The 14,023-nt window shown below is 45.5% G+C and overlaps 1 protein-coding gene across 1 annotated transcript in view; it reads right to left on the bottom strand.

Moving 5' to 3' along the window:
- Positions 1-2: 2 nt before the first annotated feature.
- The window catches only part of PES1 (pescadillo ribosomal biogenesis factor 1), a 44,955-nt gene continuing 30,934 nt past the window's right edge, over positions 3-14,023 (bottom strand). Inside the window, exons 16-17 of the transcript XR_006416540.1 lie at positions 3,130-3,194; positions 3-119 (exon numbers count right to left, since the gene is read on the bottom strand). The gene's annotated coding sequence lies outside the window, so the exon portion shown is untranslated. The remainder of the gene's footprint in view (positions 120-3,129; positions 3,195-14,023) is intronic.

Raw genomic sequence — 14,023 nt, forward strand, 5'->3', positions numbered from 1 at the left:
TATCAGATTCTTGCTGAGTGGCAAGCAGGGAGAGAATCACAAACTACACATGCAGGTTAGCCCTAGGTTGTCTCCCTCCACCAGCAGAATGCAGGTTTTTATACGGTTCCTCACAAACACTGAAAAATAAAAAGCAGCAGTACAAACGGCATGAGAGAGGGCATTTTCCTTGGAGTGAAAAACATATTTACAGCTTTCTGTTCTTCATGACAGTTGATAACTGCAGGATTGTCACACATCATTTCTAGCTGATCACCCCTTCCATTCTATCACGGCCTACTCTAGTTAGGCATATTAAATGTTTACAAAGTAAATGACCTTTACATAAAACTGCTTTCTTCCATACTCACTCACCCTACCGCTATTTTTTAGATTCAAATTTGCCCTCTGGAAGTGGCCTTGGTTATACAGAAGGGGCACCTCCAGAAGCCAAGGGCCTGAAGTCCATGGAATGAAGTGCAACTGGTCATGGAGGTCTCTGGCTCCAGTCTCCTGCAACTTTCCAGTTGCTTTGCTTCTTTTCTTCACATCTTGCTTCTTGCACATGCACGTCAGGATGCCTGGACATGCAAGAGCCAGCTGCTGATGCTGCGAAGGCTCAAACAGCCAAGCCCAGGAACAGTCCACCCACTGTCCCCGACTAGCTCAGGAATGGGGAACATTCTATGTGCGGACGAGGTGCCCACATACTCTCCTATTTGTATGGAAGGGCCCCAGGAATTTTGTTTGTCATCCTGGCCTTTGTATTTCTGATCAGATTGGCCAGTCATCAGCTCCTGCCCGCTTCTAGTCAGGAGTTCTGTTGAACTGAAAGGAGTAGCCTGTAAACTGCTCAGAATCTACTCAAGTTTGAGCATGTGGATGCCAGAGCAAGAAAGCACCACAAACAGAGAGCCGGTTGCTTGATGATTCCACACTGAAGGTCTTTGTACAGAACCTGCTATCTACTGTCTATGTGCCTATTCATTTGTCAGTTCTCCCTATTTATTTTCAAGCCTGCATGGTGATGGCATTGCGCTTGGAAGCAATGTCTATGAAAGGATCCAGAAAGGGCAGAAAGTTCAGAAGGTGGTGCAGAGTGGCTAGCTAACCCACCACCTCTCTGATTATATGCCCCTCTCTGTCTTCCTCTGCTGCATTTCACCACTTCCCAAATTTTGCAAACAGCAGGTATTAGCTTGAGAACATTTGCCAAGTCAAAGGTAGCTTGGATGATAGACTGGATCCAGATGTACTCTTTAGTCCTATTGAAACCAATGGGGCTTACGGTAGGTATAATTAATTTGTCCTATTGGTTTCCATGGGATTCATCATAACTAACTCAGTCTTAACTGAATCCAGTGTCATCCATGGATTTGGAGGTTGTTGTACCCATCATGAGTTGCAGTTTTGTCTGAACCCAGGCAATCAACCCTACTGTGGGCATGGGGAATGGGCTAGAAAACTACTTGAAAACGGCAGCAGGAACCCCTTGCGGCTCTTGCCAAGCCTGCCGGGGCACCTGCATTGCTGGCTGACCCACAAGTGCCCCAGGAGCACTGGGACAGCTGGCCCTGGCTTGCTGCCCTCCTCACTATTATTGTGAGCTGTTCTTGTCTTGCTACAGCTTTTCATCCCTTTGCCCCTTTTTTACTGGAGAATGTGAAGATGATCTTGATAGCTAGATTTTATGATCCCCGTTTTGAAAGGCAACCATAGCCCCTTTGAAGTGCTTAAACAGGACCCTGGGGGGGCTGTTTGCAGTGGACAATTTTTTTAAAAAAAAAATGGGGTTCCTTTTCCATGTATATTTATTTTTGGTTTTTCAGAAGTGCACACCTGTGCACTTACAGAGGTTCAAAAATGGGCAGCTTCACCTGGGCAATATCCAGGGAAGTACCTGCTGCACTGTACCATGAACATTAACCCAGAGATGCTCCCAACAGCATTTCTCTCCTTGGACAGCTGTCAACAGGTGAGCTGTTTCACAGGTGCACTCTTGTGAAAGATTAAAAAGTAATAAGATGTCCCAAAAAGTAAAAAGAAACAAGTCAGCAACTGTGGACAGCCCCTCCGAGGTCCCAGTTAGGCACTTTGAAGGGGTTAGGTTTAAGGGAGGACAATCAACCCATGGAGGACCTGATTGTCTGCTGGGAACACCATAACATGTTTGCATAACAACCAGCCCACCATGACTTACTACCAGGGTGAGTTGTTGTGACATGAAAACTCATACAATTTGTTGGGATATTTACTAGGACTTAGTAATAAGTAAGAATGATCTCACATTAAGCAGAGAACACACAGGCTAGCAAAACAAACAACAAACAAGCAAACATTTTGCCAATTTGTTCCCCAATCAAAGGAAGGTGTAAGGGCTGAGGGAGGACATAAATTCAGATTGCCATGTTTTTACACTTCCATAGCTGTGGGTCAGAACTCCGGCTTTAAACATACTTAAAGCAGTTCAGTTGCTCTGGTGCTGCGGCATGTTTATTAACATTCCAACTGCTCATCAGTCTAAAAAAGCCAGCACACAAACCTAGATGGATCACCTGTTTATGTGCTGTTTGTGTATGAAAGGACAAGAGCATGTACAGGCAAATGCCTGTACGATTGTATTTTGAGTCAAGAGAATGTGTTTGTAGATGAACAAGGAAGTGTGTAAAACATACACATACACAAGGTATAAAACACAAAAAATCAGCAAATTTATGCTGGTCTCTACTTGGACATGCATGTAGAATAAGTATCATTGATTAGGAAATTTTACATAATGTATCTTGAACATACAATTAGCCATTTTTAGGAAGAACTCCTGGATTTTTCTGCTCAGAAAATATCTAAATAAAAGGAAGATATCAGTTTTATGTTCTAGTATGTTACTTGGTAGGATTTCTGTTGTTCTCAGCACTGTACACCTGGACTTCATGGTTGCCATGCCATTAAGTCATCTCTGAATGCTCTCCAAAAAGTCCTGCTCATGACACCTGTGCTCTCCTCTTGTGAACTTCCTTTATTGAATCAAATCCATCTCAGTCCATACGTGGACCGACCAAACTTTTATTCCCATTCTAGGGAGGGAACTTGCCATTAACAGTTAAGGTCCTACCAAACAGTGGAACTAAAAGTTCTCATTGAAACAATTACCTTAACAGTAGTCATCGAATCATCAAAATAGTCAGTTCTCTTCTTTTGGAGAAGATAACCGGAAACTATAAAGAAAAGAATGAAAAGGAGTCTCTCAGATTTGAAATATTTTGACCCTCAGGACAATGCAGGTCTGGCCTCCCCGGTCATTTTGGCTATTCCAAATGTGCTGTGCAAAAATGGTGCCTTTGATTGCAAATGATTATTGTTTTTCTTGAAGGATAAATGACATGAGGCAGTCCAAAGCTTACTTTGCTGTGTAGAAACATAATATACATATATAATACATATACATGCACACACATATGCAAATATCTAATCCCTCCCATGAATGCTACTTCAATCGGTTGAGTAAATTATTTGATTAGAATTTTAAATTTGAAATAATTTTTAGATTGGTCAGTTTATTAGTGTTTTTAAGTTTTATAGTTAAATTTTTAACATCGTAATCAATATTGTGTTCAATATTGTGATGTTGTTAACTCTTTTAATATTGTGGGCCACCTAGGGATGCTGTCAGTAAAACAGGTGGAATATAAATATTTAAATAAATAAAAAGTTTTATCATGTTTCATGATTGAGTCCTTTTTCAATTCTTGGTGCAAATTATGAAGTGGGAAATGAGGACTTCCAGTATGGTGTCGGAGTAATACAGATGTGATTAATGAACCTCTGTTATCACGCTGGGAACTGCCCAGTGGTGGGCCATGGGGGCTCAATCTAAGCCCTGTCCGGGCTAAGATAGATTGCTTGGCGAATCTCCTAGATGATGCAGAATGGCAATTCCACATTCACTGGGATGAAATCAAGCTTTTCTCAGCCAGGTAGCATAGGAGGGAGGAAGCCCTCTACAAGCTCTCGACATATCGTGTTTTTTTTTTTAGTTTCATTTTAGCTATTATAAGCACATCGGATTTTTTGGGAATTATTTTTGTTTCTTTTTTTTTGTAATGATACCCGTGGAATAAGCTGCATTCCTTGCTAATTGATACAAAGGAAAAAGCCCTTCGGATGGAGGAGGAAAGGAATCTTCCCCCCCACGGAGTTGAAAAGCGGCAAATTACATAAGAAGAGAGAGACAGAGTTCTTTGTAAGTAAGGAAAAGATTTATCTTCCTTAATCTCTCCAAGGGCGAAAAATCAAAATAAAAAAATTTACTGTGGAATTGAATGACAGAAGGATTCTTCTTGTATTCGTCTATGTTGGACCACTGCCAAGAGCTAACGGCCATCTTTCTCTTTGTTCCTGGGACCTCTGGACACCTGCCAAACCTTGGTAATTACTGCTACTATGGAAAAAATACAGAAGACACTCTTGGCAATACAGACTTAACAACTGTGCAATTATCTCAGCAGGCGACAATAATAAAACAGAAGATTGTTTTAGAGCGACTGGATAGTTTTTTCATTGAACAAAAAAGTGGCTTTGATAAATTAGACACTTCCGTTAATCAGGCTTTGGGCAAGCGATTTGTACCTGAACAGAATATGCAAAATATCCAGCAAGCAGAAGGAAAATCTGAAACTGGAAAGACAACAAGCATAATGGGAAAATTAACACAACTAGTGAACTCAATAAGTAAGCCTTCATGGGATCTGCGTGTTATGCTGGAGAAGGAGAAGATAGCTTGGTTACAACTCAAGACACATGATTTATTGCAGACACCACAACATCTTAATGTAAACAAGAAAGGAAGAATTGGACATGGTTTAAACACAATCAGTGAATTTAATAAGCAAGCTTTCATGGGATCTGCGTGTTATGTTAGAGAAGGAGAAATTAGCTAATCACTTAAGAGAGGTTTTGTTTATGCGGCTGCAATTGAAGACTCCATCACAGATATTACGATGTTTTAATGAAAAAAACCCAGAAAGGTCTGGTAGAGAGGTAAAGAAAAAGAAAAAATAAATATGGTAGAGGTGCAAAGGGAAGATAAGGGAACTTTCTTTCTTTTTATTCCAAAAAGGGGTGATTCATATAGGTTGGTATGCTCACATGTGATGCAGGAAGGCTAAGCTATTATTGCTAGTGAAACATCAGTAACTTAGCTTAATGAAGTTCTGTCTAAAAGGTATTATTGTTAAATGGATATTTCTGACTGTATCTATAACTGAAAATAAGAGAACTTATTATTTTAAAAAGCAATGATTTAAATAGGCTGGCAAGTCTTTATGTGATATGGGAAGGTTAAGCTATTGCTGTTGGTGATATATGTTAAAGACTGTAAACAGCTGGGTTTTTATATGGAGTTAACCATATTTGATTAAATGGTGTTTAAGTTAGATGAAACATTAGTAACTTAGCTTAAAGAAAATTGTTTTAAAAGATATTATGAGTATTAGTTACCACCGAGTAGTTAAGATAATTGTAGAGATGTTAAATGGATATTTTTGATGTTACTTGTAACTGTGGTAGTGAGGAAGTTATTTATTGTTAGAAAATTGAAAAGATCTTGAATTGTCCAGAAATGTTTAGATCGAACTTATCACTAAAGAAGAAAGAAGATATTGCAGTCTTAAATAACTTGGAGATGCTTCCCTTGACATTGGTCAAGAGAAACAGGATTTTGCAAGAAATGATGAGACTGATTTCACTGATGAAGAAGAGGAAGATAGTGACTTCTATCAAATCTGGAATTACTTTTTTTTTGGCTGGACAAACGGGACTTGGTTCTGATCTAAAGATATTTTCAAGTTATTATAAATGGATTTTAGTATGATCATAGAATGTTAAAAGATATGTAGTAGGGGGCTGAGTCAGTAAATCCGGTGTGTACGACGATTGATGTTTGTAGTATTAGTTTTAAAATCTTAATAAAAGTTCCTACAAAAAATGGAAAAAAAAGTAAGTGGGAAATGAGAACAAACTTCAGCATTCTAACTTAATGCTGTTGATTTTTCCTTTGGTTGATTTTTCTTCTTATATTATACCTATTTATTTATTTATATCCTTTTTCTTTTTTTATTAAGAGCTCAAAGCAGTTTACATCACTCTCCTCCTCTAAGTGCACATTTTGATCTTATAGCAATACTTTTAGGCTGCTGAGATATTCTTTTTCTTTCACATTGATCTAACCCCAGAGGCCTGGTCCAGCCAAGGCACTCCACTTTAGATTCAAGGATATTTAGAAAGAACAAAATCACCTGTTTGAGCATGGTGGAATACAGTGTCGGAACATGGATGCAGAATACAAATAGGCAAAGAAAAGCTTATACTACCCTTATCGTTGGCCACACTGCTTCCCTGAATAGACCAGGGATGCTCCACGGACCTTTAACTTTGCCTTGGTGGGGAACATGTCAATTCTTTTCCTCAGACCAAGAACAAAAGGCAAGTCCTCTTACCATCTTTCCCACTATTATGAATGTAGACTCTACGCCACCCGTCTCTGTTCCCATGCACCCATCCTACGGTGGCTTCTGGAAAGTTCACTACAGTATCTGTTGAACCCAATCACCTCTGCATTTTTCTGGTAGAGTCCATACAATAAACACACAAATATATTTCACAAGTAGCATTATTATTTTATTTCCCCAATTTTAACAGTTAATTTGTTTTATCCTTCTTTTTATCATTATTTATTGGATGCAGTGTGTTGTGTATTTATTTATTTATTTATTTATATCCTGCTTTTTTCCTACGAAGGGCTCAAGGCAGCTTACATCATTCTCCTCCTCCATCTTATCCCCACAACAACAACCCTGTGAGGTAGGTTGGGCTGAGAGTCTGTGACTGGCCCAGAGTCACCCAGCTGGCTCCATGGCTGAGCGGGGACTGAACCTGGATCGCCTGAGTCCCAGTCCCATGCCCTTAACCACTACACCACACTGGCTTTCTCACACTGGTGTTGTTATGATTTATTTTTTTTGTAACAGAGACTTTTAGAACTGGGACTGCACATTGCAAAGGGGGCAGCATAAATAAATAAATAAAATCTGAAACAATAGATTTTGCAGCGCACTCATCCAAGTTCTGCCTTTGATAAACATTTCCTACAAACATTTAAATTGTTTCAATAAAACCTATTTCAGGCAAGCCAAAGGTCGCGACACAAACAAAGACACCAGGGGAGTGATGCCTCTCTCTCAAACCACTTTCAGGTCTCAGTATGTTCCTCACCTGTGCAAAGTACAGACATCGCCTTGCTGGCCAAGGTTTGTATAATCAAAGCGATGGCTTTCCCACTTGTAATGTATGGCTGTGTGAGTTGGACCATAAGGAATGCTGAACCCTGCTTTTGAATTGTGGTGCTGGAGAAGACTCCTGCGAGTCCCTTGGACTGCAAAGAGCTCAGACCAGCCAGTCCTAGAGGAGATCAGCCCTGACTGCTCTTTAGAAGGCCGGATACTGAAGCTGAGGCTCAAATACTTTGGTCACCTAATGAGAAGGAACAGCTCACTGGAGAAGACCCTGATGCTGGGAACGATGGAAGGCAAAAGGAGAAGGGATGGCAGAGGGTGAGATGAGATGGATAGATGCAATGAACATGAATTTGGGCAATGAACATGAATTTGGGTGGCCTCCAGGAAACGGTGGAGGACAGGAGGGCCTGGCAGGTTGCAGTCCATGGGGACTGGCACAACTTTGCGGCTAAACAACCACCATCTACTTCGTCTACACCTTTTTTGAGGACGTGCCTGGCAGCGCAGCTCACTTGGGCTCTGCTGAATCTGTTACTAATCTTTTTTCCGCTGTTTGGCGTTTCCCAAGGCAGTTGGCCGTTTCCCGATGCGACCTGCCCCGCTTTTGCAGGACCGTTTGTAATGGCGGCCCCACCCCGGAGAACCCACTTCGTTCAGTCGAGGAGCCTCTGCGGGGAGGCCGCTCCGCGTCCAGGACCGCGGCGCTTTGGGCCGAAACGGAGCCCCTGCCCGGCGGCGTCCTCATCCCACGTCCCGCCATGTGAGGCCAGCTCAGCGTCCAGGAGGAAGCCTCTCCCCCGGCCTCCTCCTTCGCCTTCTCCGCGCGGGCCCCTCGCACGAAGCCCCGCGGCGCCGGAGCCGGGCCAGGCCAGCGGCCAAACGGCGAGTTTACCTTCCCCGCAAGAGGCCGCCTTCCCCGCTAGGGATCCCCACGCAGCGGGCGCCCGGCGCAGCTCCCCCGCCCGGGCCCTGTCCGTCCGTCCGGGGAGCGCCGTGGAGCCGTGAGGCGTCCCTCAGGGTCGTCCCTTGAGCGGACGTGCCCGAGGAACGGCCGCATGGCGCGCCCGGGGCTCGAGGCCGCGGCGCCGGGTGGGCTGGCCGGCCGCCCATCGTAGGGCGCGGTGCCGCCCGCTCAGCCGACTCCGGGTCGCCCGCCTGGCAGGCCTGCCTTTGCCCGGCGGAGCATCTCGGAAGACGAGCGCGCCCGCGGACGGGAGCGACGCCTCGCCTCGCCCGTCGCCTGCCCTCGTGAAGAGGCCTCGGCGGCGGCGAAGTCCTGAGCCGCCCTCACGGCTGTGCACACGGTGGGGTTTAAAACACCAACAGCAGCAGCCGCCCTGCCAAACGTCGAGGCGAAAAGGAAACCTTTACATCCATTCCGTCTATTTTAAAATGCTTCGATTCTACGCGCTTTCAGGTCGCGAGCGGCCCTGAGTCCCAATCTCTCTCGGAGTAGGCGGGAAGTAAAGTAATACCATAAATGCATAAGAATCGCCTGCATGGTTTTTCCACGCAGAACGGATTCGAAGGGAAGCAAGCTGGGGCGAGGAGCGGGCCCTGGCGCTGCTGCTGTTACGACTGGGTTCAAAACTTGCATGCTTATGGAAACCGCGCGTGTGGGAATGTGTAGATATAAATGTCGATACAGGTATAGTGAGAAGGGGAAGTGGAAGTGACAGTTGTAAAGCTCCTGCAGGGCGCGGGGGGGGGGGCAAGGAGCATCTGGAGCCCGACTCTGGTGTGTCTCCATAGCACGTGCTCTTGCAGGGTTTTTCAAAGACGTTGGAGAGGGTAGGAAGTTTCTGGTTCCCTGTGCAGCCTTGCAGCTCTGCCACCTTGCTGAGACTTCGAGCGAAAGAGCAGCTTTGAAGGGTTACAGTGTGCAGAAGAGCTGAGAAACCCCTCAAGTGTCTGTTAGTGAGAGACAGAAAATCCCAGTTTTTGTGCGTCAGATGGTGAAACGTCTGCCTGCTGCTCTGACCACTGTTAGGATAAGTGGAATGTGGGGAAACAGCCCGCCCTACCTTCAAAGGCTAACAATGGACAGATGAACGTGTAGCTGGGGAGAGATCAAGAATGAATTATTTTCAGGGTGTAAAAGCATTTGAATTGCCAAGAAGAGTGCTGTTCTCTTTTGGAAGAGCAGGCTGCTATGCATTGCTGCTACCTGACTGATTCGAGATTAAAATGCCTGAAAAATATTCATTATTTGTAGAAGTCTGGGTTAAGATATCTTTACCATGGTTAATGCAGTTAAATAAGGCACTGTTTTTAATAGAAGGCACTGGTATAAAAGTAGAAAATGAGGCATTCTTTTTGTAGCTTTTACTATATTCACATCCCACCCTTTTCCTACAAGGCTTTCTCCTCACAAAAACAATCCTGTGAGGTAGGCTAGGCAGAAATTCAGTGATTGGCCCAAAGTCACCTAGTGAGCTTTATGATTATGTGAGAATAGAACCAGACTACTGGAGTCCCAGTCAAGTACTCTAACCACTACACCACACGTGCTCTTGGTGATGCCCACATGTATCTATGTTCATGCTGGAAGAGGCCTCCCTATATGAGAGAGAAAGGAAAATGCTTCTTTTAAGGTGATGCTTGTCCTCTGTAATGTCTTTGCAATTATTATTATTTTTTTTTGTAAAAACTCTGCTGCCCAATTAAACTGGACTGCCTTCTTAGTTTGCATTCCTTGAAGGCTCTGTTCCCACCCGCGGTATTAATTTCATAACAGGGTTTGCTACAAAAATAGAGCCATCCTACCTTACAGTTCAGAATAAGTTCCTCTCCTTTAGGTAGCATAGCTGGGACTGTTCATTCCTGTCATGTGAGAGACATGGTGCACCTACTGCCCATTCCGAGAGCTGAATGACAGTTTTAGCGGCTGACCGATCTGCACGGTTGCAGAAATATTTGCCCATTTGTCCATTGCCTGAGAAGACTCAATTCCCAATCCGATCGTCTCAGGGGAGACACACAAAGTCCAGGCACCCACAGCTCTTGGTCCAAGAGACTCTTACTAAAGCAAGCTTGGGTGGAGGCCACCAAAAAAGCTCCACACGCACTCCTACGATCACAGTATAATTTTTATTTCCTCAGAACATAGTCTAAGTACCCAATCCCCGTCTACCGGTTCTGTCCAATTATTCTTTCTTTCCTAATGTGGTTTTGGTATGTGCCTTCCAAGACTTGAGTGATAAGTGAGATAGAATGCAGCACAGATGGGGATTCGGTAGAGGCAGTCTGGGTGAAACTTAGGGGTTTTGACAGGGAAAGAGACCTGACACTGGGGGTATGTTATCGCCCTCCAGGTCAACTTGAGACCCTGGATGATGTCCTGACAGGCCAGATTTGAAGGATATCTCGGGGGAGAGACACAGTAATAATGGGAGATTTCAGTCTCCCGGATATTACTCGGGAGACTCACTCGGCGGTGACAGCTGGGTCACGTTGCTTCCTAGAAGCTATAGAGGGAGGGTTTTTCACACAGAAGTTCCGAGAGGCGACGAGGGGGGGAAACATCCTTGACTTGGTCTTGACCAATAGGGAGGAGCTGATAGATGAAGATAGATGATAGATGATAGATAGATGATTAGGGGAGCTCTGGATGCGAGTGATCACTCCATCCTTTGCTTTGAGATCAGGGGACTGGGGACGGGCAGCAGGTCGAGCACTAGAAGCTGGGACTTCAAGAGGGCCAACTTTGGCCAACTGAAGGCCAGACTGGGGAAAGTCTCCTGGGATAGGTTACGGGAAGGTAAGCGAGTTGAGGAGGGGTGGATGGCACTCAAAAGGGAGGTTTTGGAGGTGCAAGCCTTGACGATACCTCTAGTCAGTAAGGTGGGGAGGCGGAGGAGAATGTCGCCATGGATGCAAAAGGATGTGGTTAGAGGGATTGGATGAAAGAGGAACCTCCGTAGGAAATGGGTACTGGGGGAAATAGACAAAAAGAGTATACCGGGAGGAGGAGGCCCATTGCAGAAGGATTCTTCGCAAGGCTAAGGCTGATTACAAGCTTGCCAAAAATATCAAGAGCAATAAAAAAAGGGCTTCTTTCAGCATGTAAATAGGAAGAGGAAGGGGAGACAAGTGGTGGGACCACTAAATAAGGAGGAAGGAGATCCAGTGACTGATATGAGGGAACAGGCACAGATGCTAAATGACTATTTTGCCTCTGTGTTCTCCCCAAAGCAGGACGGGGGATATCCGCATAGGAGATTAGATGAGGCTGGGGACTGAGGGGCACAGATTAGACTCACCCACCTTGAAGTCGACATTAAAAAGGCGCCAGGCCCTGACGGGTTACACCCGAGAGAGAGTTGGCAGGGGTTCTCTCACGCCCGCTGGCCTCCATTTTTGAGACCTCGTGGAGAACGGGTGAAGTTCCAAAGGACTGGAGGGTGGCATCAGTGGTCCCAATTTTCAAAAAGGGTAGTAGAAAGGACATGGGAATTATAGACCGGTTAGCCTTATGTCCATTGTAGGAAAAATAATGAAAAGGCTCATAATAGAGATCTAGTGATGCTAGATAGGGAAGGGAGGCTGACAGCCACACAACACAGCTTCTGCAAAAACAGGTCCTGCCAGACAAACCTTGTGGAATTCTATGACAAGGTTTCGCGATGGCTAGATGGAGGGGATGCAGTGGATGTGGTATACCTGGATTTCAGCAAGGCCTTTGACAAAGTGCCTCATGATATCCTGGTGGAGAAACTGAGGAGTTTTGGGATACACCAAAGCACTGTCCGGTGGATTAGGGCATGGTTGACTGACCGAAAGCAGAAGGTAACCATTAACGGGGAATCAACGGGATGGCGGCCAGTGACAAGCGGGGTCCCCCAGGGCTCTGTCCTGGGGCTGATCCTGTTTAATCTTTTCATTAACGACATGGAAGAAGGGGTGAACAGTCTGCTGATCAAATTCGCAGACGACACTAAAACTGGAGCAGTGGCCACAACTGAGGAGCAGGTACTCCAGATCCAAAAGGATCTGGACAGACTATGGAAGTGGGCAGGAGACAACAGGATGGCGTTCAATGTGAAGAAGTGCAAGGTCTTGCACTTGGAGCATCGGAAGAGCTGTCATAAGTACAGGTTAGGTGATAAGTGGCTGGAGAGCAGCACTTGTGAAAGGGACCTCGGGGTGCTGGTTGTCTGCAGGCTAAACATGAGTCAGCAATGTAATGCGGTGGTCAAGAGGGCGAATGCTTGGTTGCATAGCCAGAAGTGTGGCTTCTAGATCGAGAGAGGTATTACTACCACTCTACACAACTCTAGTGTGCCCGCAACTGGAGTATTGTGTTCAGTTTTGGGCCCCTCATTACAGAAAGGATATAGCCAGGTTGGAGTCAGTGCAGCGTAGGACCACAAGGTTGGTGGCCGGTTTGCAGGGGATGGGGTATGAGGCGAGGCTGAGGAAACTGGGTCTCTTCAGCGTGGAGAAGAGAAGACTCAGAGGGGATATGTTGGCGACATACAGGTATGTGAGGGGATGTCACATGGAGATGGGTAGAGACCTGTTCTCCCCTGCAGAGGAAGGCAGGACGTGCTCCAACGGAGCAAAGCTCAGGGAGCCAAGGTTCCGTTTGGATGCTAGGAAGCACTTCCTGACAGTCAGGACCCCGAGGGTGTGGAATGGGCTTCCACGAGAGGTCGTGGAGGCCCCATCGGTGTGGGTGTTCAAGGATAGGCTGGACGTCCACATGGTGGGCATGTCGTGAGCGGAGCTGGCTGGTGCCGGAGGTCAGACTAGATGGCCCGGGAGACCCCTTCTGACTCGCTCTGTTTTCTATGTTTCTACATTCTAAGATGGGTACATATCTTTGCTTCTAAAAGCAATGGCTATTATAATTTTAAGCTACATTTCTAGCACAACAGGACAAGACAACCCTGAAGCCCATGCTACCTCCAGGTTTTTGAGGAGCCTTGGGAAAAACACCTTGCGGGACACCCTCCTTCAGTGAGCTCACCTTCCCCTTACCTTCCCATCGTCTGCACCTTTCTCATCCCTGCTACCGCTGGCTTACATGAGACTGGCAAGAAAAACCAGAGAGTCCACTGCGGGTGTAATGATCCAAAGAACATGAACAGGTTATTCAGATCTCCAGGAAATGCATGCAGCATGTGCTTAGTCCTCAAAGGGACTACCCAGATGGAGTCCGCACAAGACATTTTAATAACCTATCCATTACAAACAGTTTGGGGAGGGAGGGAGAGGCTCATGAGAGTAAAGCAATAGACACACAAAACAAAAGGAGGAACTTTCAGGACACGTGAACAAGTAGTATATCTAACAGTGTGCCAAAGGGAAGGAGCTTTGTGGCAGGCACATGTTAGCACTGCAAACTGGATGCTTGATCAGGATCTCGCCTAAGTCCACAGCTGGTCTTACAGAGTCAGACTTTCATCAGCCATATTATGGCAGAGCTTTTGCTCATCTTGTCCTGACAACAGGCAAGTTGCTGGTGAGCAGGTAAGCAGTGGCATCCACCCTTTTGCCTTTTCACCATCTTGGTTGTCAAGGCACAATGTGAAGCAAGGTGATCAAACCAGCTGGAGAAGTCTAGGGAGGAATCAGGAAATCCCTGAGGCCAGGCCCTGGCCCTGGCAAGAGTAAAACAAAGATGCCATGCAGGCAGTAGCTAACTGCAACTACAAGCCGGGGACAAATGAAGAGCATGTGAGCAGTTTGGAGGCTTGGCCGACCTTGCATGGAAAACTTGTGATTTAGAAAAAGTGCAGTTGAGCATG

Source organism: Varanus komodoensis, unplaced genomic scaffold (assembly GCF_004798865.1).
Source record: "Varanus komodoensis strain SLA01 unplaced genomic scaffold, ASM479886v1 scaffold56, whole genome shotgun sequence".
Classification (NCBI taxonomy): Eukaryota; Metazoa; Chordata; class Lepidosauria; order Squamata; family Varanidae; genus Varanus; species Varanus komodoensis.